We start from the raw sequence: 25,513 nt of genomic DNA on the forward strand, positions 1-25,513 counted from the left end.
CCCCGACTGAATCTCTTTCCACACTCTGAGCATTCAAAAGGTTTCTCCCCTGTGTGGGTTCTCTGATGATACTGAAGATGGCCACTCTGACTGAATCTCTTTCCACACTCTGGACATTCATAAGGATTGTCCCCTGTGTGGGTTCTCTGATGATGTTGAAGACTGCCACTCTTCATAAATCTCTTTCCACTCTCTGTGCATGTAAAAGTTCTCTCTCCTCCGTGGGTTTTTTGGTGCAGCTGAAAGATTCTACTTTGACTGAATTTATTACTCATTTCTGAGAATTCAGAAGGTTTCTCCTCTCTCTGCATTGTCTGGTGTACAAGGAGCTGTGATGTATTTCTGAAAGACTTTCCACACTGAATGGATTTCCTTTCCTTCATTATCCTGTGCTTTGTAAAATGTACATTCTGCTTTCTTCCATAATGCTTCTCAACTATACCACCATCTTTCTTTCTCTTAGGTTTGCCTTGATTCCTGACAATTTTGTTCAAGTTTTCATTTTTAGTTCTATGTGGAATTTTCTGATAAAGTTCCTCACCCTCCACATTCCTCTGCTCATCTTCTGCTGGGATAGAGAGAAAGAAACTGTTAGCACTTGGAAAGGGAGTAAGATCTAACAGCATCTATATGACTATAGGAGGAAAGTTTGGCTGATCTGAACCACACATCCCCCTTTCTCCAAGAATAATTAATATTTAAAAATACGTCCCCCTCCCATCTGTCTGCCCAAGCATCTCTTTTATTAGAGGCTGAATTAATCTAACTCGAACCTCATGATACCACTTACATCTCAGCATCAGATGCTCAATATTTTCTGTCTCCCCAGACTCACATTCACAAAGTCTCTGTGCAAAAGGATCTCTTCTGAATTTGCCCTCAAGCACCACAGAGGGGAGAGCCTCACATCCAGCCACTGTGAAGGCTTTTCTTTACATCAAGGTGTGTTCGATATGCTATTCAGACTGAACCATATCCAATTTGACTGTGCACTCTGCATTTGGAATTCTATGAAGATCTGCTTGTCTCTCTATATCCTCAGTTTAAGAACGACCTTGGCCTGAGCCCAGGTCATGGCTAGAAGCACCCGGGGAGGGGGAAATCCAAGTACCTGATTTGTTATGCACCGATTTCAATCATTTAGCTTGAAAAGTATCGGATAATAGCAAATGGATTAGTGCAGCGGTTGCCAAACTTGCTTAATGTAAAAGCCACATAGAATAAAACTTTAGGGTTTTGAGAGTTGCAAGAAATGAATGTCAGATATCTGAGAGAAGAAAGGAAGGGAGGGAGGGAAGGAAGGAGGAAAGGAAGGGAGGGAGGCAGGAAAAGAAAGAAGGGAGGAAGGAAGGGAGGGAGGGAGAAAGCGATGACAGGAAGGAAGGAAGGAAGGAAGGAAGGAAGGAAGGAAGGAAGGAAGGAAGGAAGGAAGGAAGGAAGGAAGGAAGGAAGGAAGGAAGGAAGGAAGGCGCCCTGAGCCTGCATCGGCAGGGAGGGCGGGATATAAATTCGAGAAATAAATAAATAAATAAATAAGGGAGGGAGTGAGGGAGGGTGGAAGGGAGGGTGGAATGAAGGAAGGAAAGGAGGGAGGGTGGAAGGAAGGCAGGGATGGTGGAAGGAAGGGTGGAGGGAAGGAAGGAAGGGAGGGAGTAAAGGAGAGAGGGTGGAAGGGAGAGAGGGAGGAAGGAAGGAAGGAAGGAAGGAAGGAAGGAAGGAAGGAAGGAAGGAAGGAAGGAAGGAAGGAAGGAAGGAAGGAAAGGAAAGGAGGGAGGGAGGGGTGGTGGAAGGGATGGAGGTAGGAAGCAAGGGAGGGTGGAAGGAAGGAAAGGAGGGAAGGAGCAAGGGAGGGAGGGAAGAAGGAAGGAAAGGAGGGAGGGTGCAAGGAAGGGAGGGAGGGAGTGTGGAAGGAAGGAAGCGATGGAGGGAGGGAGGATGAAAGAAAGGGAGGGAGGGAGGTAGGAAAATAGATGGGGAGGGAGGAGGGAGAGAGAGGTGAAAAGAAATCAACTTTTACTGCATTCTCCAAGCTCCCAGCTGGCTTGGCTTGGAAAAGTGATTTAAAGACAAATGCCTCCTCCAAACTGGCCAACAGGGCAGTGGGAGCTTTGGGAGCCACACGATCTGTGTGAAAGATCCACGGTTTGGCCACCCGGGACTAGTCCCTCAGGCTGAAAGGGAGGGAGGGAGTGTGGAAGGAAGGGAGTGTGGAAGGAAGGGAGGGAGGGAAGGGAGGGAGGAAAAGAAAGAAGGGAGGGAGGACGCGATGATAGGAAGAATAGAAGGAAGGGAGGAACGAAGGGAGGAAGGGAGGGAGTTATGGACGGAGGGAGGGAGGAAGGGACGGAGGGAGGAAAGAAGGAAGGAGGGGAGAAAGGAAAAGAGGAAGAGAGGGAGGGAGGAAGGGAAGGAAGCCGCCCTGAGCCTGCTTCGACAGGGAGGGCGGGATATAAATTTGAGAAATAAATAAATAAATAATGGAGGGAGGGAGAAAGGATGGGTGGAAGGAAGGAAAGAAAGGGGGAGGGATGGTGGAAGGCAGGGAAGGAGGGTGGAAGGAAGGGAGGGAGGGTGGAAGGGAGGGAGGAAAATAGATGGGGAGGAAGGAGGGAGAGAGAGCCTTTCTGCAACTGCCTTCACCTGAAATAGCTTTTGGGTGGCTGGAACATCAAGAGCCGCTTTTGCATGATAGAATTTAAGGATGCTGTTGGCAGTTCTTTCACCTTGCGTTGCTGCATGCTGCATACGGGCATCTCTGCCCGCTCCCCCAGATGACCCCAGAGGTCAGTTCCAATTCTAGGAATACGTGAAGTTTCCTTATCCTGAATCAGACCCTTGGTCCCTTGGAGTCAGTATCATCTGCTCAGTCCAGCATCGGCTCTCCAGGGTCTCAGGCACAGTCTTTCATTTCACCTCCTACCTGATCCTTTTCTCTGGAGATGCTGCCAATTGAACTGGGGACCGTTTCATTCCCCACAGATCCTCTGCCAGGGAGCCACAGCCCCTCCCCTAGTGGTAGGACGTGCCTCAGAATGATGCAGTGCTATTCAGTATTTGGATTCATTCCTCATCACAACGGAATGGCACCCATGAAAGATCCTTACCCAGAGAGGCCACATTCCCATAGTTCTCCAGCATGACTTCCCTGTACAGAGCTCTTTGTCCCGGATCCAGCAGGGCCCACTCTGCCTCCGTGAAAGAGACGGACACCTCCTCCAAGGAAAAGGCACCCTGGAAGAAAAAGCAGATTCCCTCCTCTTCAGAGATCATGCCAGGCAGAGATGGCACACTGGAAGGGAGTCGTCTGGGAAGGTATGGAAAGTAAGGCTTGGGATGGTTAAATGGAACAGTATTCAAGGGATCTCTCACACAGACCCTTTGTAGAAACAGAAGGAGCAAAAACTCCTCTAAGAAAATAGGAGGAACTCGGGCTGTGCCCCCCCCCCAATCTCTCCTACCTGGATTGCAGGTTCAGCAGCCGTTTCTACCCTTCTGAAAAGACGAAGGCTCAACAGCATCTCTTCACTGCCTGTTCCTGAGACAAGGGAGGAAGGAAGGTTGCTGGCTTATTTGTTCCCTGCTTCACACACCTCCTTTCTGGGGTTGTGAAACCTTACCCTTTTTATTACATTCTGGAGAGGCAGAAGAGAAGCACCAGGGACCTATGAGCCTCGGGGATTATAAATGCTGCCAGAATATTTCAGACTTCTGTGAGACTTGGGTTTTCTCTATGTCAGGGGTGGCCAACGGTAGCTCTCCAGATGTTTTTTGCCTACAGCTCCCATCAGCCCCAGCTATTGGCCATGCTTGCTGGGGCTGATGGGAGTTGTAGGTAAAAAACATCTGGAGAGCTACCCTTGGCCACCCCTGTCCTATGGAGAGGGAAAGGGGTTGGTGGAAAAGCCATAGCATGAAACTTCACTGTCACAATGTACCAGATGGGAATCAAGCAGTTCTGGAGAGTTGAAGAAAATAAGAATGAGTTTTCAGAGTGTCTCTGGGCATGCTAAGTTCACAACCAGATTTTCAGCCAGATGCAACTTCAACAAGATATCACATCTGTCCCAAGTCCCACCCAAGACCCTCCCCAAAGTTCCTGGCAGTGCTGGGCCATCGACTGCCATCCCTCCTCCACCCCCTGCTGCCCACAGCAGCCCCCCAGGTGACCCTTCAAGCACAAGCACAGAAGCCACAGTTCCCCATTAGTATTTGCAACCAGGGACACGTTTTCAGAGTTCGACTGCCCCAGAAAGTGGAGGTTCCCTTTATTCACCAGGCTGAAGAGCTCTGCTGAGGCTGATCTACCTTCCCCCCACTTTGGCAAGTTGAGACTCTGATGGAAAAAAGGTGAGATGTGATTTTTTTTAATATAATGAGAGACACTCACCTCCAGGAATTTTTCTAATCTCCTTTTAGAGGCATCACAGTTTGTGGACATTGAGTACCACCAATTAACTCTGTGTTGTCTATAGAAATACGTATTCCCACCCCCACCCCCCCGGACCTGAACTCTCTTCCCACCTCATTCGCCGGCTGCCCCAATTGCATTCAGGCACAAGGAGTCCTTACCACAGAAGAGGGCGTCTTGGGCACGCTCCACAGCCTGCACCCTCTGCCCCTGCTCCAAGGAAGCTCCTTCTGCCTCAGGGATTGCAGCTTCCATCTCCAAAGGTGGTCCCCACATCTGAAACAGCAGCCAGGGAGAGGGGTAAGAGATGGAATGGAAAAGAGACCAAGGAAGGGATCCTGCCCCACTCCCAGATTCTGCACCCTTCTCTCAGCAGAGTTGGTGAGGTACCTGCAGGGGTCAGAAATCTTCTAGCAGAAGCAGCTCTGGGCAATTATCTTGCAAGGAAACTTTAAGATAAGGTCAGATTTAGTTGCTTGAATTAGACATACAGGAGAGAATCAGCTCACCTGTTCTGCCTGCCTCTTCTCCTCTGCCTGACTCAGAAGGAAACCTTCGGCCAGGGCCACCGCCTGGGAACTGGTCTCCGGCCCACATCCTCTGACCCAACCCTGCATTTCCTGGGGCAGGAGAGTCAGGAACTGCTCCAGAGTCACCAGGTCCAGGATCTGCTTCTTGGTGTGCCTCTCCGGCTTCAGCCACTGGCTGCAAAGTCCATGGAGCCGGCTGCAAACCTCTCGGGGCCCATCGGCCTCATGGTAGCGGAACTGCCGGAAGTGTTGGCAGAGTACATCTGAGGTTGTGGTGTCTTTAGACAGGACCTCTGGCACAGCTCTTTCCCAGAATTCAGCACCACTTCCAGGTGGGATGGGATGGGGACTCTTCCTTGCTCTCTTGCCAGCTCCAGGTCCTTCTGGGTCCTGCTCTTCCATCTCCTTCTCCTTCTCTTGAGTCACCTCCGTCTCTGAAAAGCTGCCTTTATTAACTTGGCTATGAAGGGAGGCTTCTCTCTGAGGGGATGGAGAGAGACAGACAGGAGTGTGTCAAAAGGAAGATACATACACACAAACCTGCAGACACATAGATGCACATATAAGTACAACTTCCATTCCCCAAGAAAAGCAGGAAATATAACACAAGTCCTTCATCCAGAGAATTATCGGTTTTCTCCAGGCTCCGTATTCCCACTCACCCTGAAAGAAGGACCATTTTCCAGACTATTTGGAATAAAGCCTATGAAAAGACTCTGAAGACCTTTGTATGGCTACTAATTATCTCAGTGGTGGAGATCGTAGTTGGGGGGAGGGTCAGCCAAAATACCTGCCATTGCGAGAAGCCAATCAGCATGTGTGACGGAACCGGCCCGATTCTGCCTTCAGACCCGGTCCCGTCAGCTCCCTATTGAGTCGCCAACTCCTGGAGGGAGCTATTTCTCCTCCTGCCCCTTGGGCGCGCTGCCACCACCAGCTCAGTCCCGGGGTTCAGATTGAGAGGAACAGGACTCCCAATCCCCCTCTCCAGCTGTGAGGCCAGGCCTCAAGGTCCTCTGCCACCCTGTACTTGGGTTTCACAGAGACCTCAGCACTTCTTTGGGGCACCCCTGGAGGATTGGCACCTGATCCAACTGCATGCCTTCCTCCTTCCCCGGGGCTTCCTTCTTGACACAGCGTGGTCTAAAGCGGTCTGGGGATCTATGTGGTACAGAGATTGACTGCCAGTATTTAAAACAGAAAAAACATTTATTTAAAAGAGAAAAAGATAGGGAAAGAAAAACAAAACAAAAACAGTTGCCTTTAAAAAGTTAGCACAGCACAGCACACGCACAGCAAACAGCATAACAAAATAAAGGTGGTTTTTAAACGCATCCTATTGTCCCTGGTCTACACTTGCCCTGCCTATGAGAATGACTTACTTGGTCTGACTGCCTGGGGCCTCCCAGGCAGGAGCCTCCACTGCTCACCACATGCTCGCTCGAGCGCTGGCTTCCAACTGCCCTTCTCTTCCTGCTAACACACATGCAAAGAACAAAAGCACTTCCTGCCTCTCTAGGAGACTTTCCCCCTAGAGTTGTTGGTTTGCCTCTGGAAGGGAGCGGGGGGGGGGGGTTGGAGGGAGGCTACAAAGCCTGCTGAGGAATTTACTGATCCCTGCCAATGAAGCACCAGCACTCTAAGATGGTGTTTCTCCACAGCATGAATCATACATTCATATGATCCCATCTGGGATTCCTTTCTGGGCCTCCTGACTCCCAAAAGGCAGGCTTCAAAGTCTTGTCGGCATCTCCCTGAACAAGATCTGAAACCCCACCCCCCACCCCTCCTGGGACTGTGCTCTGGCGTTCCTCCCTGTTGTGCTGCCTGGGGGTCTGTGCCTCTCTCGCCTGGCAAAAGGATGCCCGTCCTCCCACCCTAACCCCAGTGCAGGAGGGGGAATCTGGCATCCTGTCACATCTGTCTCTGCCAAGTGAGCTGTGGAGGGATGGGGCAGGGCGATGCGTTGGCAAACCACCCCGTAGAAAGTCTGCCGTGAAAACGTTGTGAAAGCAACGTCACCCCAGATTCTGAAACGACTGGTGCTTGCACAGGGGACCTTTCCTTTCCTTCCAACGTAGAGATCAGTTCCCCGGGAGAAAATGGCCCACCCAGGACAGCCCCGGCTTGCAATGATCCCCGCCTCCCTCCCCCCCCCTCCAGAACCTAAAAGTTTATCCCCCCCCCCCTTCCTCCTCCAAGACTTACTTCCAAGTAAACTTTCCAGGGATCCGGCTGCTGCAAAGCGTTTCTCTCCAGCTGCTGCTTCTCCCACCATCCAGGCCTCCTTAGCTCTGCAAATGCAAAACCCTCCCCCAGGAAAAGCCCCTTTCCTCTCCTGCCCCCCCCTGCTCGGCCTCTCTAGCAAGCAGCTCCGCGGTTTTAACCCTTCTAGTGCTGCAGAGGAAGGCGAAACGCGTCTTGCTGCCGTCATCCACGCCTTGTGCTGCTCAGTGGGGCTGCTCGGGAGTAACCCTGCTGCAGGGGGTTGCGCTCCTCCCGGGGTGTCCCAGGTGCTGTTCAGGCAGGTCAGGAAAAGGAGGCTGCAGCTGGGTCCCCCCTCCTTAGTCCTCCCCCTTCTAGAACAAGGTCCTAAAATTCATGGGGGGGGCCGAAGGGGGGGTTAGTGATGAGGAGATGAGAGTCTTCTTTAAATGCACCATTGAGCGTTTCTGTTGCCCCCCCCCCAGAGAAAACCTGGTGGGACCAATAGGGCTTTGATGCCACAGAGCCCCCCCCTCTGCAGTTGCCCTCTCCTGGGGGGGGGGGGGCTGATCTCTGTGGTCTCTGGAGACAAGCACTGGTATTCCAGAAGATCTCCAGGCCCTCCCTGGAGGTTGGCAATCCTGTACCAATTGAGGCACGAATCCCATGGCAGCTTCCTTGGGGAGGTAGGGGGAGGGGAGAAAGAGCTTGCTTTGCCAGGCTCTCTCAATCGCACAGCAGAGCTACTGAGCCAAGCCTCTCTTCCTTCTCTGTTAGCTGAGATTCCACCCTCTCTGGTCCCCTGGGAAGGAAGGAAGGAAGGAAGGAAGGAAGGAAGGAAGGAAGGAAGGAAGGAAGGAAGGAAGGAAGGAAGGAAGGAAGGAAGGAAGGAAGGAAGGAAGGAAGGAAGGAAGGAAGGAAGGAAGGAAGGAAGGAAGGAAGGAAGGAAGGAAAAAGCCAGAGCTTCCTTTGCCCAGTACAAATACAAAGAGAGCACCTTTAAGAACAAGAAGTGCTAATTTTTAAGCCTGTTTTATGGAGTTTTAGAAAAAAATCTTTGTTTCATGTAGATTTTCTGGACTGTGTAGCCATGGTCTTGGCGTTGTGAGACCTGACGTTTTGCCAGCAACTGTGATTGATATCCTCAGAGGTAGAACGCAGAAAACTGAAGTTTCCCCTGGGTTATACCTCTGAGGATGCCAGTCACAGCTGCTGCCGAAACGTCAGGTCTCGCAACGCCAAGACCAAGGCCACACAGCCTGGAAAATCTAAACAACCAATGGACTCCAGCCATGAAAGGCTTCAACAACATATAATCTTTAAGCGTGTTTTCTGGATCCTTTATAAAATGTATATCTCTGCCACTTAATCTTAAATAGGTGCACGTATGGCCCAGCCTGGCATGGCCCAGCCCAGCCAGGTCTCCTTTATGTCGGATCCAGCCCTCGTAACGAATGAGTTTGACACCTGTGGTCTAGCACAAGCCCTACAGTGTGCTGGCTGGCAGCTTTATTTCATTTTGGTAAAAAAAAATCAAATGAATTCATGAGGATCCAGGCTTTGGAACCATGTTTTTGCGGCATGGTGTCACCACAACTCTATGGAGGAGCGATTTTTGTGGTGCTGCCTATAGTTTAAGACATGGTCTATAGTGGAATTCACTGCCACAGGAGGTGGTGGCAGCTACAAGCATAGCCAGCTTCAAGAGGGGATTGGATAAGCATCTGGAGCAGAGGCCCATCAGTGGCTATTAGCCACAGCGTACTGTTGGAACTCTCTGTTTGGGGCAGTGATGCTCTGTATTCTTGGTGCTTGGGGGGAGGCACTGTGGGAGGGCTTCTACCTCCACCGGTGGACCTCCTGATGGCACTTGGTTTTTTTGGCCACTGTGTGACACAGTGTTGGACTTGATGGGCCATTGGCCTGATCCAGCATGGCTTCTCTTATGTTCGTATGGTGTTGGTTTTATTTCATTTCATTGTAAAAATCATACGCATTGATAAGGATCCATGTAGATCCAATTTTTAATTTTTCCATATTATGGGATTATGAATATTGTAGGAATATCATATGAATGGATTTTTCATGTACATCAGAAACCATCTAGAAGGAACAAGGATCAGAGCCGGCCCTTCCACTTGGCAAATTTGGCATTTGCCTAGGGCGCCAATCCAGGGGGGTGCTGAATTGGGAGCCCCTTCCCCCGTGACTCACAGAGGCCTTCCCTGCTCTCACGCCAGCTTTCTTGCTTTCACTCCAGCTTTCACACTCTCATGCTGCCTTCCCCTCTCTCGGCCAGGTTTCTGGCTCTCATGCTGCCTTCCCCTCTCTCGGCCAGGTTTCTGGCTCTCATGCTGCCTTCCCCTCTCTCGGCCAGGTTTCTGGCTCTCATGCTGCCTTCCCTACTCTCGCACTGCCTTCCCTGCTCTCATGCTGCCTTCCCCTCTCTCGGCCAGGTTTCTGGCTCTCATGCTGCCTTCCCCTCTCTCGGCCAGGTTTCTGGCTCTCATGCTGCCTTCCCCTCTCTCGGCCAGGTTTCTGGCTCTCATGCTGCCTTCCCTACTCTCGCACTGCCTTCCCTGCTCTCATGCTGCCTTCCCCTCTCTCGGCCAGGTTTCTGGCTCTCATGCTGCCTTCCCCTCTCTCGGCCAGGTTTCTGGCTCTCATGCTGCCTTCCCTACTCTCGCACTGCCTTCTGCGCTCTCGGCCGGCTTTCTTGCTCTTGTCCCATTCCCTGCTCTCATGCCAGCTTTCTCACTCTCACGCTGCCTTCCCCGCTCTCGCACTGCCTTCCCGTCTCTCGGCCGGCTTTCTTGCTCTCCTGTCCCCTTCCTGCCGCCCTCCCCGCCTCCATCTCTTCTCCCTTACTGTGCAGGTGATGGGGTGCAGCATCATGGAGAGGGTGGTGGGAAGCACGCCTGCCTGGGGTGCAGCCCTCCCAGGACTGGCCCTGACAAGGATTCTACTTCATACCGATGAAAGCCATAGCGTGACATCCGCTGTTCTGAAGACTGCTATGAGTGGACTCAGCTTTGGGAATTTGGTTTTGTGCAAAACTTGCTATTAATATCTCCATTTGAATAGATGTATGTTAAATATAGTAACATTGCCCAAGTTCTGTTTGTGCAAATATACTTCCCTGGAGGTTGGCAACTGTGTCCCAATTGAAGCACAAATCTCAAAGCAGCCCCCCCCCCCAATCCTCCCCCCGGCCACACTCTGTCTTTCCCAGCCCCCCTTGGTCTCTAGCCCGGGCCCTACGAAGGGCGTAACCCCAGGAGTGCCCAAATGCAAAGAACTGCCAGCGAAAGGGGGCCAAACCCAAATCCCTCTCCCCAAAAAACTAGGCTGGGCTTCCTTGGCCCTCTCAGCCAAGAAGGCGGAAGGCAAACACTCCCCCCTCCTCCCCCAGGGGCAGCCCCCCCTTTATTGGCCAGTAGAGCTCAGACAGTGGAGGGTGGGCAGGCAAGGATGAGCTGCAAGGAATACACCCCTCCCATAGATTTCAGTTTATTTCAATTCATATCCTGCCCTTCCCACAGAAGCGGCTCAGGGTGGCTCACAACATATAAAATTTAACATAGAATTTTAAATTTAAAATACATCAATTACAACAGTTAAAACAATAAAACATGTAAACAGCGATCTATCAAAATAATACACTGAGCCTTCTATAGAATTTCTAATGCCAGTTAATTATAGGCCAGCCGGAAGAGGGCTGTCTTACAGATGCGTTTTCATGGGGGAAACACATGCATGGAAGAGCAATATCATTGGCTGCACTCCCTGACATGGGATCAATGGTGGGGGGGGAGACCTTCTGTAGAAAAAGGAGGGGGTTTGTTCCTTGGGAGGAGGAAACCATAGAAGCCTGGAGCATCCTGGAGGGAAAATGGGGGGTCTTGTGGGAAGGATATTGTGTACTTTAGCCTAAGGACAGGCTTATTCTTGCCATTTATCTGGAATTACTTTCACTTTGCACTTTCTCTGCTTTGCACTGCTTCTAGCTCTATGTCAGGGGTGGGGAACCTTTTTTCTGCCAAGGACCATATGGATATTTATAACATCATTTGAAGGCCATAAAAAATTATCAACTTAAAAAACAGTGCTCCGCCAAGGAAGAATGATTCAGGCCAGCAAAATTAATGCAAATAATTGTTTTTCTATTTGAAGTCATGTGGGGAGAGCCTAATCTGGCGCGCGCGCACACACACACACACACACACATATGGCCCATCGCCCTAGGCAAATGCATAGGTCCAGGGCTTTTTTGTAGAAAAAGCGCAGCATGAAGTCAGTAGCATATTAGACCACATCCCCTAATATTAGCATATTAGGTCACACTCATTAGCATATTAGGCCACAGCATCTGGGATAATTAAGTGGAAAGTGAACTGTGACAATAACTTTTCCAGGCCCTGCAGCAATTCTGGCTGGCTGGCTAGCCAGGCCCCAGAGAGGCTGCCACTAGGGTTGCCAATCCCCAGGTGGGGGCAGGGGATCCCCTGGTTTGGAGGACCTCCCCCCGCTTCAGGGTCGTCAGAAAGCAGGGGGAGGGGAAGGAAATGTCTGCTGGGTACTCATGATTCCCTATGGAGACTTATTCCCCTAGAAAATAATGAAGAATTGATCCGTGGGTATCTGGGGCTCTGAGGGCCGTTTTTTGAGGTAGAGGCACCATATTTTCAGTATAGCATCCAGTGGCTGTGCCCAAAATACTCCCTAAGTTTCAAAAAGATTGGACCGGGGGATCCAATTCTATGAGCCCCCAAAGAAGGTGCAGCTATCCTTCATTATATCCTATGGAAGGAAGGCATTTAAAAAGTGTGTGGTCCCTTGAAATGGCCAAAACACCCTTTGGAGTTCAATTATGCTTGTCACACCCTTGCTCCTGGCTCCACCCCCAAAGACTCCTGGCTCCACCCCCAAAGTCCCCAGATATTTCTTGAATTGGACTTGGCAACCCTAGCTGCCACATGGCTCGGTTCAGCCCAGCAATCCCCGAGGGCCACACCAAGTGACCTCGAGGGCCATATACGGCCCTTGGGACGGAGGTTCCCCACCCCTGGCGTAGAGGATGTGCTTTGAAGAATGTTTACTTTTACTGGCATAGACAGTAATATAACAATTTATACTGGCCACCATTTGTTTGCTTACTGTTCCAGCTTGCTTGGCTCTGAGAACCTGTCCTTCCTGTAATCTGTTCAGACACTCAAGAGAAGGATGCTCCCTTCCTTTCTCTATTAGGCACTTTGGAGCAGTGAGGTGGATGATATGCTGGACCATATGCTGAACATGAGTCAACAGTGTGATGGGGCGGCTAAAAAGGCAAATGCAATTTTGGGCTGTATCAGCAGAAGTGTAGTGTCCAGATCACGTGAAGTGATGGTATCGCTTTACTCTGCTCTGGTAAGACCTCACCTGGAGTCTTGTGTTCAGTTTTGGGCACCACATTTTAAGAAAGATATAGACAAGCTGGAACGGATCCAGAGAAGGGCGACGAAGATGGTGAGGGGTCTGGAGACCAAGTCCTATGAGAAAAGGTTGAAGGAGCTGGGGATGTTTCGCCTGGAGATGCGGCGGCTGAGAGGTGATAGGATCATCATCTTCAAGGACTTGAAGGGCTGTCGTATAGAGGATGGAGTGGAATTGTTTTCTGTGGCCCCGGAAGGTAGGACCAGAATCGATGGGTTGAAATTAAATCAAGAGTTTCCAGCTCACCATTAGGAAGAACTTCCTGACCGTTAGAGCGGTTCCTCAGTGGAACAGGCTTTCTCAGGAGGTGGTGGACTCTCCTTCCTTAGAGGTTTTTAAACAGAGGCTAGATGGCCATCTGACAACAATGAAGATTCTGTGAATTTAGAGGGAGGTATTTCTGCCGGGGGTTGGACTAGATGACCCTGGAGGTCCCTTCCAACTCTTCTAAGGCCATTTTCTGTGAATTGCAATTTTTTCTCTGTGTCAATGCCTCCCCCTCCTGCCTGCTGGTGTGGGGCCCAGACTGTGTGTGTGATAGTGGGGAGGTGGGGGGGGGGGTGAGTGGAAAGGAGCTTCCTGCCCATTTGGTCAAGCAGAAAGAAAAAATGCTTCAAGGCCTTTTTACTGCAACAGGTCAAGAGCAAATTAATATGACTCTGATGGTTTGATGTTGGACCCAAACCTCCCCACAATGGGCACCATATAAATCTCTCATCTCCGTTTGCATCATTATGTATCTCTTTGCCATAAAACTTAGGTTAGTAAATGCAGCTCCTCCAAGAGCTATGAAACTATGGGGGGAACCCGGCAGTGCCCCCTTTACTTCCATCCCACCTTCCAGGGGATCTCTCAGCTCTTGCACTGGCTTTCCCGCTCTAGGCCCCTAGGTGACCTGTGGTGGAGGAGAAGCGCTTGCAAGCCTATTTCCCCTTTATTCCCCCCTTCACTCTCAGTTAAATATCTGCCTGTCTCAGTGCTCAGAGGCCAACTGTGGTCCCAGTGCTAAGTAAGCTTACTTGAGAGTAAGCCTGCATTATGGTCCTCCTTGACCTCTGAGAGCTGCACAATATGCGTGAAAGAGCCACATGTGGCTCAAGCCAGTTTGGACACCCCTGGTTTAGGTTTTACCAGCTGCTTTAGTCCAGTCTCAGCTGTACTTATGACCAGTGACTGATGCATCTTCTTCTTCTTTTGTATTTTCGTGTGTGTGCATCTGAAGGCCATGACGACCTCTGGTGACTGACCCCTGCTAGAGGCCTGGAGGATATTCAGGGAGGTAGCTAAATAAAGCCTGCCTCTGCTTCCCCACTGCTGGTATTCCAAGGAGATCTCCCATCCAAGCCCTTGCCAGAGTCCACCCTGCTCGGCTTCTGAGATCTGACAAGATCAGGCTTGCCTGGTCTCTCCCAGTCAGGGTCCAGTTCCTTCTGCATCATGACTCTAACTAGCCCTGCCTGGCGACTAACCCTCCGCCCACCCTCTTCCTACCTAGATGGCAGGGGGCTTGAGGAAGTTCCCTTTCCCTGTCTCTGAAGAAGTGTGCTTCCACAACGAAGCTTCTACTCAGAATAAAACTTTGTTGGTCCCCAAGCTGACATTGGACACAACCTTTTCCCTAAAAGAAGAAGGAAAAAACAATGCAGATGTGTGGCAAGTCCTTAAAGAGATGGGAGCACCAGCCCACCTCACACGTCTCCTGAGAAACCTATATAAGGATCGAGAAGCAACCGTCAGAACGGGATATGGAGCAACTGATTGGTTTAGAATAGGAAAGGGGGTTCGACAAGGATGTATTAGGTCACCCTGCTTATTTAATTTATATGCAGAGTACATCATGCGGAATGCTGGCCTGAATAAAGCACAAGCTGGAATTGCCAGTAAAAACATCAACAACCTCAGATATTCAGATGACACCACTGTAATGGCAGAAAGTGAGGAGGACCTAAAGAACCTCTTGTTGAGGGTGAAAGAGGAGAGCACAAAAGTAGGCTTGAAACTCAACATCAAAAAAAACTAAGATCATGGCATCCAGCCCCATCACACCTTGGCAAATAGAATGATGGGAGATTTTAATGGGACAATACAAAATAATATTGATAGATCAAGCCAAAAGAAAAAAGACAAAGAAGGAAAATTACCAAATTCTTTTTTTGAGTTAGTTAAACAAGAAAATTTGGAAGATATTTGGAGAAAATTTAATCCTGAAGTAAGAGACTATACCTTCTTCTCAGCAAGGCATAATTCCTTTTCTAGAATAGATATGTTATGGGGTTCCAAAAACTTGGGCCTCATGACTAAAAAAGTAGAGATTCTACCAAAGGTTTTTGCAGATCACAACCCAATTTGTTGGACTACAAAATTGCAAAGAAAAACAAGAAGATGGAGAATTAATGAGGACTTACTACAAGATAAAGACATTGTGGCATTTTTAGAGAAGGAATCTGCAGCGTTTTTCCAAATAAATGAAACTGAGGATGTAGAATTTCAAACAGTTTGGGACACTTACAAAGCAGTAATGAGAGGAATACTAATTACATTGAATAATAAAGATAAGAAGGCCAAAGAAGAACGGTTGCTAGCTTTACAAAATGAAATAAATAAAAAAGAGGGGGAATTGAAAAAAAGACCAGGAAAAAAGAAGCTAATAAAAGAAATTACAATACTACAATCTCAAGTAAGACATTTGCTGAACAAAGAATTAGAATGGAATTTTAAAAGTTTACAACAGAAATCGTTTGAGGGTGCGAATAAACCTGGGAAGTACCTAGCCTGGCAGTTGAAAAAAAAGAAAGAAAATAAAATCATCAATAAAATTATGGTGAATGGAAAAGAAATAGTAGATCAAGACGGAATCAAAAGAGAATTTTTTAAATATTATGCAAAATTATTCAAAGGCGTGACAAATAGAAAAGAAAAAATGGAAGAGTATTTACGAAATATCCAAATAGCGCCCTTGACTGAGTACATGAAAAAGATTTTAAATGATCCAATTGAAAAGATCGAAATTGAAGCCGCAATAAAAGCAATGAAAGAAGGTAAGGCTCCTGGGCCAGATGGATTTACATCTAAATTTTATAAAACCCTCAAAGATGAGATAACACCCAAACTGCAGAAACTGATCAATATAATAAGAGAAAAAGGGATAATTCCAAATACATGGAAAGAAGCTGTAATCTCGTTGATCCCCAAAGAAGATAAAGATGTCACAAATGTAAAGAATTATAGACCAATTTCATTATTAAATAAGGACTACAAGATCTACACAAGAATTCTGGCAGAACGATTGAAGCAATATCTGATAAACTTTATAAAAAAAAATCAAGCTGGATTTCTTTCTAAAAGGCAAATAAGAGACAATGTAAGAGCTGTCATCAATGTTGTGGAATATTATGAAAAGCATCCAGAAAAAGAAGCGGCTTTATTTTTTGTAGATGCGGAAAAAGCCTTTGACAATTTGAACTGGGACTTTATGTTTGCAGTAATGGAAAAAATTAATTTAGGGGAACATTTTATAAGAATGACGAAAGCAATATATACAGAACAGCAAGCAAAATTGTGCGTAAATGCAGATCTTACAAGAGAATTGATGGTAAGCAAAGGCACAAGACAAGGATGTCTGTTATCACCATTGTTGTTTATAATGACTCTGGAAATATTATTACAACAAGTGCAAAACGACAAAAAAATAGAAGGATTAAAAATTAAAGGATTCTCTTATAAATATAAAGCTTTTGCAGATGACATTGTGTTTATTATAGAGAATCCGATTCAAGTAACACCGTTGCTCTTAACCAAGATAAAAGAATATGGAGAGATTGCAGGACTATATATAAATGCAAAGAAGTCGATGTTTTTATGTAAAAATATGCAACCAAATAGACAGAATGAATTGCAGGCACTGACGGGGTATAAAGTTACTTCTAAAGTAAAATATCTTGGCGTAGAAATAACTATGAAGAACATAGATTTATTTAAAAATAATTATGAAAAGCTTTGGTGCAAGATGGACAAAGATTTGACAAAATGGAACAGACTTAATTTGTCTTTATTGGGCAGGATTGCTGCAGTTAAGATGAATATTTTGCCAAGAATAATGTATCTGTTTCAAACTATCCCGATTGTGAAAGATAGCAAACAATTCAATAAGTGGCAAAAGAAGCTCTCTGACTTTGTATGGGCCGGGAAGAAACCAAGAATTAAGATGAAAATTTTAACAGATGCAAAAGAAAGAGGAGGCTTTCAGCTCCCAGACTTAAGATTGTACCATGACGCTGTTTGCTTGAGGTGGATCAAGGATTGGATAATGCTGTTGGATAAAAAACCTTTAAGGTTGGAAGCTCATGGGAATAAATTCGGCTGGCACGCATATTTGTATTATGGGAAACACAAGATGGATGGGTTTTTTTCTCATCACTACATCAGAAACACTTTATTAAATACTTGGATAAAATATAAGAAATATGGTGATGAGAGGAAGCCGCTTTGGATAGTGCCAGCAGAAGTAATAAAAATAACAGCTGAATCTGAGGAAGAAAGAGTGATGTCATACAGTCAATTGTTAAAGATTCAAGGTGGGAAAGTTGAATTAAAGTCAGCAGAAGAGCTAAATAATAAATATGATTGGTTCCAAATGCAACAAATAAAAAGTCTGATGGAAAATGATATGAAATCTGATGGAATTAGACATGAGCAAACAGAATTGGAAAAGGTTTTGCTTGGAGACAATGAAAAATTAATATCAAAAGTATATAAATTATTATTGAAATGGTCTACAGAAGAGGAAGTAGTAAAATCTCAAATGGTTAAATGGGCAATCAATATAAACAGAGAAATCCAAATGGATACTTGGGAATACCTTTGGAAGAACTCGATGAAGATATCAACATGTCAGAATATCAAGGAGAACTGTTTTAAAATGATGTACATGTGGTATATGACTCCGAAGAAACTGGCAAAGATGAGTAAAAAGATGTCAGACAGATGTTGGAAATGTAAGCACCATGAAGGTTCTTTTTTTCATATGTGGTGGACCTGTGAAAAAGCAAAAAACTTTTGGCGGATGATACAACAAGAAATTTCTAAAATTTTGGGTTATGACTTCAAGAAAGTGGAAGAGACTTTTCTGCTAGGATTACAAATAGAAAAATTTCCAAAAGAAGATAGGACTTTAATTTGGTATCTGCTCTCAGCTGCTAGGACATTGTATGCGCAGCTGTGGAAACAAGAAAAAATACCAGAGAAATGGGACTGGATTGTGAAAGTTTTATCGTGGAGCGAGATGGATAAATTAACAAGAACTTTGAGAGACTATGATCTGGAAGTGTTTAAAAAGGAGTGGAAGAAATTTAAAAAATATATAGAGTTAGAATGGAACGTAAAAAGACATTGGACAATCTTTTAATATGAATGAGAAGAAAAAGACAGTGTGTTTTGATGGGTTTGGGATACCTTTATATTTGGATTTAAATATATAACTTCGGGGTAAGTCTAATAACGGAGGGAAGGGGGATTGAAAATATCATATGGGTTAGGGATAGAAAAGATATAACTAAACATCGTAACCGTAGGTTATTAATAAATTGTTAAAATACAACATTGGAGGGAGGGGGGATTGAAATGTCATACGGATTAATATTGAGATAATTAAGAAATAACTAAGTTGTATAACCATATGATATCAATAAATTGTTAAAACACACCTTGGCAAATAGAAGAGGAAGGCATGGAAGTAGTGACAGACTTCACATTTCTGGGATCCAAGATCACTGCAGATGGTGACTGTAGCCATGAAACTAAAAGATGTTTGCTCCTTGGGAGGGCAGCTATGGCGAACCTGAGCAGTATAATAAAAGGCAGAGACATCACCCTGCCAACAAAAGTCTGTACAGTCAAAGCGACGGTATTCCCAGTAGTAATGTATGGCTGTGAGAGCTGGACCATAAGGAAGGCCGAGAGCAGAAGAATAGATGCTTTTGAGCTGTGGTGCTGGAGAAGAATCTTGAGAGTCCCTTGAAGTGCAAGAAGATCCAATCAGTCAGTCCTAAGGGAAATCCACCCAGACTGTTCCCTGGAAGGTCAGGTGCTGAAGCTGAAGCTCAAATACTTTGGCTACCAAATGAGAAAGGAGCACTCCCTGGAGAAGTTCCTGATGCTGGGAAAGACAGAAGGCAAAAGAAGAAGGGGACGGCAAAGGATGAGACGGCTGGGCAGCGTTATTTATGTAACAAACATGAATTTGAGCAGACTTTGGAGGATGGTGGAAGACAGGAGGGCCTGGCGTGCTTTTGTCCGTGGGGTCGCAAAGAGTCGGCGTCAACTGTGTGACTGAAGAACAAAAAACCTTGCCCAAGCATTTATAACATTTCTTTCTGATTAGAGTAAGGTTTCTTTTGCAGATTAGAGCCTTATAAGCAATTGGCATCAATACTTTTTGTGGTCTGTGGTTGTCTTTTACATATGAAATAGGGGGAAAGCTCTTTTTATGGGCTAAGAGGTTACATGGATCCTCCTTGTGCGAGTTCCTCGACACAGTAGCAGAGAACATCTCCGACTGAATCACTTTCAAAACTCCCAACATTAAAATTGTGTCTTCCCTGTGTGGGGTCTCAGTTGCTATCAAGGAGTGCTTCTGCAACAGAATCTCTTTCCACAATAAGAAAAGCCAAAAGGCTTCTCCCTTACAAGAGTTCATATATGCTTTTGAAAATTGTCACACTGGAGGAGGCAAGATGGCGTGGTAAGGCAGAGTGCCTGTCCAAGTGCTCTTGGAAGACACCTGAATTACAAGCCTTTGGGGTGTCCCCTCAGTGTGCCCTTTAGGTGTACGCCTTGGGTCTTGCCCCAAGGAGGTGTCTGGGGATGCCTCCGCAGCTGAAGGGAGCTTGCAGAGGGCTGAATGAGTGGCGAAGGCTGCTTCGATCAACCCCTGCTTTCCCTGGGCAGAGGCTTGTAATGCCCTCGGGCACCAACCGGGCCGCCGGAGAAAGGAGCGTTTGAGGCTACAGCGTCTTGGTAAACTTGCAATAGCCTAATAACTTGCAAAAGGAATCATTGGAAGGATGGAACTAAAATGCTGCTTTGACTGGAAAGCGTACACACTGTGAGAGGAAGGCGAAAGTTGCTTTGGCGGAGTGGCGGAGAATGGCGGCGTTGACAGCGGACAGCGGCAGCTGCTTCGGAAGAGGGTGAGCGTTTATGGACTTTCCCACCCCCCTTTTTCTTTTTGTGTGACTGAAATTTTTGTTGAGAGAAGTGGGAAGAAAAGGGGAATGAAGTGGATTAAGAAGACGTGAGAGCTTGTGAGACTGAAATAGAGGGACTGAGATTTAAATGTGAGAGCGATTCAGCTGGAGTTGGAGTGAGAGCGATTCAGCTGGAGATTTAAATGTGAGAGCGATTCAGCTGGAGGAGAAAAATGTGCAGAGACAAGTGACGGAAGAGAGAAAAAGAAAGTTTGAACAGAAGGAACTGAGCAGGGTAAAGTGGTCGGGAGAGAGTAGGGGTGGAACTGGCAAGTAGGAAAGAAAATTGGTGGATTGAAAAAGAGACAGAAACTGAGGGTTGTGGAGAGAAATACAGAGAGAGAAAGAAAGAACTGGAACTAAAGTAGAAGGACTTGCTGTAAAGATGGTGGAGTATGGTGGAGCGTGAGGGGCGAACGTGGAGGACGAAAGACAGCGCTGGGAAATAAAGGAGGAGGAGGGGGTTTTTAGCGACGATCTTTCGCCGCGGCCACCTCCTCCTTGAAGAGTGGGGAACGGAACTGTATAGTAGACTGCCTTTTGGATGTTGGACGTTGGACTCTGCAGATTTTTGGGCTGGACATTGAGTTATATGAAAATGGCGAAAGCTGGGTCTGGATTGTAAAGAAGCGGAGCTTGCTGGGAAGAAGAAGGAGGAAAAGGAGCAGGGGATGCCGGGACCTTTGGGATGAAATTTCCTAAAGAGGGTGAAGTACATATTTAAACCCATGAATTAATGAACTAACAAACTTTAATTAACTATATGAATGTTATTAGGTACTGGTAATGAACTAATAAATTTTTGGACATCTCCTGATTTTCCCTTGAACTTTTCTGCTTATTATTGGACTGTGATTATTATTGTTTATTATTGGACCGTGATCTGGGTATTATTTTTTGAGAGGTTTGGGAAGTATAATATAAATAAAAAATAAGAAATAAGAAAGAAATAAGAAAAGGAACTTAATCTGGTAAGAATTATAAAAAGGGTATGTTAAATGTATAGAAGGTCTTAAGTACTAGGGTAGGTATTTTTGGAAAACTTTCCCTGGCCATTGAGATAAGGAGGTGAAGGATTAAATTGAACCTTTAAGGGGGAAAGTAGGGTGATAGGACTTTTTAAGTTGGATATAGAATGGATGCCAAAGCTAAAAAATTAGCACAGGCCACACCTCCAGGTCTGGGGAAGGCTTCCACAACCACATTAAATCAAGACGCAGTGGAGAAACTCCAGAGTATAATGCTAGCAGGTTTTAAACAAAACCAGGAAGCTCTTGAAGAGATCCAGACAGAGCTCAAGGAAGAAATTAAAAAAACAAATGAAAGGATGGATGAATTCCAGAAACAGGTATTGGCAAATACCCAGCAAATTCATAAGCTATCTGCAAAAGTTGATGCTCTGGATGAGCAGGGGAAAACAATGGTTGCCAGCATGAAAGAAGTAAAAAAAACTACTTCAGTTCTGGAAGATAGAGTAGCTAAAATTGAAATGGAGAAAGCCATGTACAAATTGAGATTTCAAAATATAATAGAGGAAAAAGGTGAAGATATGTACAAAAAAATTGAGGAAATTTTAACAATAGGAGAAGACCAGTCAACAAAAGATATAATGCAAGAAGTTGATTGGATAAGGAGGGTTGCAACAACATACACTAAAAAATCTAATTTACCAAGAGAAATTCACGTAAGATTTCTGAAGGTCTCGACATGTGAAAAAGTTCTGAGAACAGCGAGAGAAAATGATTTGAGGTGGAAAGGAAATAAAATCCAAGTGTTGAAAGATATACCATGGAGTATAAGGCAGAGAAGAGAGAGTTATAAGAAGCTGACATCTTGGCTGAGTGAGCAATCCATCTCCTTCAGATGGTTAGTTCCAGAAGAAGTCTTTTTTATGTTTCAAAGTAAAAGGTTCAACAACTTCTGTGGAGAAAATGGGGGAATTTTGGAGAGAGAATGTGGACATAGATGTTCAAGAGTCTGATGTGGATGAGGACCAAGAAGGAGGGGATGAAGCAAGTAGAACTAGTAAAGAAAGTGCCAAGAGAAAGAACAATGGAAGAATAAAGACAAGACTACAAGTACTAAAAGAGAAAAAAAACATTATTAGATAGTAATTTACAAGCTGAAAAATGAATAAATGGGGACTTAAGATTACATCGGTGAATATAAATGGCTTGAATGAACCACAGAAAAGGCAGAAGACCTTTCTCCAACTCAAAAAGACTAACTCAGACATAATATGTATGCAAGAAACGCATATCAAGGAAGAAGACTGAAAATATTTGCTGAATAAAAAATTGGGAACTTTATACCATTCTTCAGATTTAAAAAATAAAAGAGGCGTGGCTATATACATTAAAGAATGGATAAAATCCAAATTGCTCCACAGTGATGAATCAGGGAGAATAGTTTTGGTAGAAATTGAATTGGAAGGCCAAAGAACGATTGTAGGAAATATTTATGCACCCAATAATAATCAAGAAAATTTTTTTGCTGAGTTACACCAAAAGTTGACTGAGTTTGAGGCTACAAATTACTGTATTATGGAGACTTTAATGCAGTCCTGGATGTCTATAAAGATAAAAAAAATGGGAAAAATAAGACAAAAAAATACGTGGTTCTCTACTGAAAACCTTCTTTAAGATGGCAGATGAGCTAAATTTGATTGATGTCTGGAGAATGAAGAATTCTCGGACAAGTGATTATACTTTTTATTCTCAAGTTCACGACTCATGGTTGAGAATAGACATGGGCTGGATGTCAACATCGATGGCAATAACAGTGGACAAAGCTGATATACTTCCTAAAACCTCTGCAGACCATAGCCCGGTTCAGATAACTTTGGAAAAACCAAGATTGAAATCTCGTTGGACCCTAAATCTCCAAATATTGAAAGATAAGGAATTTGTTGAAGAATCTAAAGAGAAAATTAAAACGTTTTTTGAGTGTAATAGAGAGGAAGATTCTGCTACACAAACTATTTGGGATGCTTTTAAGGCCTTTTTTAGGGGTTTAGCAATTAGCTATTCAGCGCAAAGAAAAAGACAAAGAACATGTAGATATAATGAATTATTGGCGAATCTGAAGAAACAAGAGGACCTGCAGAAGACAAATAGTACGGAGCAGATAAAAATGAAGATCCAGGTATTGCAACACCAAATAAATTTAATACTTCAAGAGGAATTAGAGAAAAAACTGATTTGGGCCAAACAATACTATTTCGAAAATGCGAATAAAACTAGTAGGTGGCTTGCATTTAAGCTGAGAAAAGAAAGGGGGGGGGGGAATTATTAAATCCCTAAAAGATGAGAATCAATCAGAAGTGATGCAAAAATCCCAAATAGAAGAAATAGTTAAAAAGTTTTACCAAAAGCTATATCAAGAACAGAATTTGAAGGAAACCCAGCAGAATGAATATATAGAACAAACTAAGTTACAACAATTAACAAACCAGCAACGGGATTCTCTGGAAGATTCAATAACAGTACAAGAGATTATAGAAGCAATAAGGATACAGAAAAACAACAAAACTCCTGGTTTGCACGGTCTGCCAATTGAATTTTATAGGTGTTTTGAAGAAACTCTCTTGTTACCTTATAAAAGAGTATTGGAGGGGATATATAGAACAAATGAGATTCTGGAATCATGGAAGGAAGCTTTAATTTCATTATTGCATAAGGAAGGAACTGACTGAAATTAAAAACTATAGACCGATTTCTTTGTTAAATGCAGATTATAAGATCTTTGCATCGATATTAGCGAAAAGATTGAAAAGAATTTTACCAGACATAATACATGAAGATCAGTCAGGTTTTATACCTGGGAGAGTTATGAGGCAAAATTTAAGAGTGATTATGAATATTCTGGAATATTACAAGGAGCATCCAGAGAAACAGTTCGCAGCAATAACATTAGATGCTGAAAAAGTGTTTGATAATGTTAATTGGGCTTTTATGCTGAAAACGCTGACCTCGATCGGTTGTGGAGAGAACCTGGTGAAATTGATTAAATCAATTTACACAAACCAAAAGGCAAGAATTAATGTCAATGGATCTGTATCAGATCCAATAATGATTGGACAAGGGACAAGACAAGGCTGCCCGTTATCCCCTATTCTTTTTGTATTGACATTAGAACCCTTATTACAGAGGATGAGAGAAAACGTGGAGATCAGAGGGGTCAAAATTAGGAAGGAAGTTTATAAAATACAAGCTTTTGCAGATGACATATTAGTTACCTTGGAAGAACCTAACAGCTCGATGGAAGAACTGAAGAAAACTTTAAAGCAATATGGTGAGGTGGTGGATTTTAAGGTTAATTATCAAAAAACCAAGTTTTTGTCCCGAAACATGACGAAAGAACAGATCTTAGAATTGGAAGCGAAATCAGGATTTCATTGCGAAAGGAAAGTCAAATATTTAGGTATATATTTAACATTGGAACTAAAAACTCTTGTAAGGGACAATTATAAAAAGATTTTAAAAGAGGTCAAAATAGATTTAGAACGGTGGTATGACCTACAAATTTCCCTTATGGGGAGAATAGCATCAGTTAAAATGAATATACTTCCAAGAATATTATTCTTGTTCCAAATGTTACCGATAATGTTACCCAAATCCTTTTTTAAACAATTGAATAGAATGGTAGCAAGATTTATCTGGCAAAACAAAAAAACAAGGATTAAGTTAAAAATTCTTCAAGATAGCAAAGAAAGGGGGGGCTTTGCCTTACCTGATTGGCAAATTTATCACAAAGCTTGTATTTTGACATGGGTTAAAGAATGGCTGCTTCTAAAAAATAAAAGACTTTTAATATTGGAAGGGGCTGACTTGGCTAAAGGGTGGCACGCATTCATATGGTATGATTGCCCAATAAAAGGAAGTAAATTCCTTAGACACGAAATAAGGAAGTCTTTATATAAGACCTGGTCTGAGGTTAAAAATCAAATATATAAATATACTCCTAAGTGGCTCTCTCCAGTTGAAGCATCGGTTCAACCTAATCTTTTTAATTGGGAAGAAGATTATACTTATGAAAGCCTGTTAGATGTCAGACAGGAATTGAATATGGAAGTAATTTCTAAAATGGACTGATGGTTGAGAACTCAAGTTAAATCTAGGCATAAGTCAGATAAGGGGCTAGGTTTCCCAAAAAAATGAATAAATTCGATTGCATTATATATGAATCTGATAGAAAAATGATCTCTAGTTGTTATACTTGGCTATTAGAAATGAAGATGCAAGAGGAAAATGTAAAGGAGAGTTGGATTAAATGGTTACAAGAATTTGGCTACACTATTGACTTAGATAATTGGGAGAAAATATGGAAAGAAAATAATAAATTGTCTAAATCCTCTTTATTAAAAGAAAATTTGTACAAAATGGTTTACTGCTGGTACTATACCCCCGAAAGACTCTCTAAAGCACTTCCAAATAGCTCAGATAAGTGTTGGAAGTGCACAAAAGTAAAGGGTTCGTTATATCACTTGTGGTGGAAATGTGATTATGCGAAAAAATATTGGGTAAAAATATCCATCTGGTGTCAAAAGATGTTAAAAACAAGAATTCCTCATGTACCAGAACTATATTTATTAAATATTTGTCAAATCACATTACCCAAGAAAATAAAAAGGCTGTTACTGCATATTATAA

The 25,513-nt window shown here is 44.5% G+C and overlaps 1 protein-coding gene across 1 annotated transcript in view; it reads right to left on the bottom strand.

Annotated features, from left to right (window-relative positions):
* LOC132571576 (zinc finger protein 420-like) overlaps positions 1 to 25,513 on the bottom strand; it is an 895,908-nt gene that overhangs the window by 432,971 nt on the left and 437,424 nt on the right. The gene's annotated exons all lie outside the window — the stretch shown is intronic.

This window comes from Heteronotia binoei, chromosome 5, assembly GCF_032191835.1.
Source record: "Heteronotia binoei isolate CCM8104 ecotype False Entrance Well chromosome 5, APGP_CSIRO_Hbin_v1, whole genome shotgun sequence".
NCBI lineage: Eukaryota > Metazoa > Chordata > Lepidosauria > Squamata > Gekkonidae > Heteronotia > Heteronotia binoei.